This window comes from Nylanderia fulva, unplaced genomic scaffold, assembly GCF_048542155.1.
Source record: "Nylanderia fulva isolate GAGA-0341 unplaced genomic scaffold, ASM4854215v1 Scaffold1898, whole genome shotgun sequence".
NCBI classification, from domain to species: Eukaryota; Metazoa; Arthropoda; class Insecta; order Hymenoptera; family Formicidae; genus Nylanderia; species Nylanderia fulva.
The window spans coordinates 1-2,178 of record NW_028190159.1 but is presented as its reverse complement, the minus strand read 5'-3'; the positions used below and the strand labels follow the sequence as shown (position 1 = coordinate 2,178).

Sequence of the window (2,178 nt, the reverse complement as noted above, 5' to 3'; positions counted from 1 at the left end):
GCGGCGGCGTCGGGGGTTTACTCTCGCCTCCGTCGTTCTCTCGTACGCTTTACATAATAGCGTTAAACACAGCAGAGTGTCGCCGACCGGCTGAGCAAGACCGGCGGCAAATAAAATGGCACATACGAGCGTGTCGCGCGCGCGTCGGTGTTTCGGCATCGAACGCGCGCGCGCGCGAAAAAGAGCTAGCGACGAGTCTTCGGGCTCGCTCGCGAGTTACTCCCTTGCGAGTAACCGAACACGAAGCTCCTTGGTTGATCCTGCCAGTAGTCATATGCTTGTCTCAAAGATTAAGCCATGCATGTCTCAGTGCATGCCGAATTAAGGTGAAACCGCGAATGGCTCATTAAATCAGTTATGGTTCATTAGATTGTACCCACATTTACTTGGATAACTGTGGTAATTCTAGAGCTAATACATGCAAAACAGAGTCCCGACCAGTGATGGAAGGGACGCTTTTATTAGATCAAAACCAATCGGTGGCGGGCGGCTCGCCGTTCGTCCACCGTTTATTTTGGTGACTCTGAATAACTTTGTGCTGATCGCACGGTCCTAGCACCGGCGACGCATCTTTCAAATGTCTGCCTTATCAACTGTCGATGGTAGGTTCTGCGCCTACCATGGTTGTAACGGGTAACGGGGAATCAGGGTTCGATTCCGGAGAGGGAGCCTGAGAAACGGCTACCACATCCAAGGAAGGCAGCAGGCGCGCAAATTACCCACTCCCGGCACGGGGAGGTAGTGACGAAAAATAACGATACGGGACTCATCCGAGGCCCCGTAATCGGAATGAGTACACTTTAAATCCTTTAACGAGGATCCATTGGAGGGCAAGTCTGGTGCCAGCAGCCGCGGTAATTCCAGCTCCAATAGCGTATATTAAAGTTGTTGCGGTTAAAAAGCTCGTAGTTGAATCTGTGTCGCACACCGTCGGTTCACCGCTCGCGGTGTTTAACTGGCGTGATGTGGGACGTCCTACCGGTGGGCTTAGCCTCGCGAGGGGCGGCCCAACTAATATCCCGTCGCGGTGCTCTTTACTGAGTGTCGAGTCGGGCCGGTACGTTTACTTTGAACAAATTAGAGTGCTTAAAGCAGGCTACCTTCGCCTGAATACTGCGTGCATGGAATAATGGAATAGGACCTCGGTTCTATTTTGTTGGTTTTCGGAACCCCGAGGTAATGATTAATAGGGACAGATGGGGGCATTCGTATTGCGACGTTAGAGGTGAAATTCTTGGATCGTCGCAAGACGGACAGAAGCGAAAGCATTTGCCAAAAATGTTTTCATTAATCAAGAACGAAAGTTAGAGGTTCGAAGGCGATCAGATACCGCCCTAGTTCTAACCATAAACGATGCCAGCTAGCGATCCGCCGAAGTTCCTCCGATGACTCGGCGGGCAGCTTCCGGGAAACCAAAGCTTTTGGGTTCCGGGGGAAATATAGTTGCAAAGCTGAAACTTAAAGGAATTGACGGAAGGGCACCACCAGGAGTGGAGCCTGCGGCTTAATTTGACTCAACACGGGAAACCTCACCAGGCCCAGACACCGGAAGGATTGACAGATTGATAGCTCTTTCTTGATTCGGTGGGTGGTGGTGCATGGCCGTTCTTAGTTGGTGGAGCGATTTGTCTGGTTAATTCCGATAACGAACGAGACTCTAGCCTGCTAAATAGGCGTACCCTATGGTATCGCGGAACTTTTGAAAGCAAATCTGCCCGATTTTTTAGAAGAAGTGCCACTATTTGAACGAACTAAAATGTTCTTTCAACAAGACGGTGCTTGACCACACAACGCCAGGATTGTAACAAACTACTTGAACGAGCAGTTTCCCTGGACGTTGGATGGGTTCGGTATGGCCCGATACGTTGGCCCGCAAGATCCCCGGACCTTAATTCTCTTGATTTCTTTTTATGGGGATACTGTAAGGAATCAATATACAAAACGCTTCCCGAGAACGTCGACGACTTAGAAACCAGATTGCGATATGTAATTTTGGAATATCGAAGAGGAAGTAATGGAGAACGTCCAATTAAATTTATTTAAACGCATGCGAGCTTGCATAAGGATGGATGGTGGTCATATTTGAGCACCTATTATAAATTAATCCGCTCTTTTCAGAGCGACCAAAGTCAATTCCGCTCTTTTCAGAGCGACCAAGTCAATCCGCTCTTTTCAGAG

General features: G+C 49.3%; 1 pseudogene; it reads left to right on the top strand.

The window, feature by feature from the left end:
• Window positions 1-247: 247 nt before the first annotated feature.
• On the top strand, window positions 248-2,178 carry LOC146723531 (small subunit ribosomal RNA; annotated as a pseudogene; the record flags this gene model as incomplete).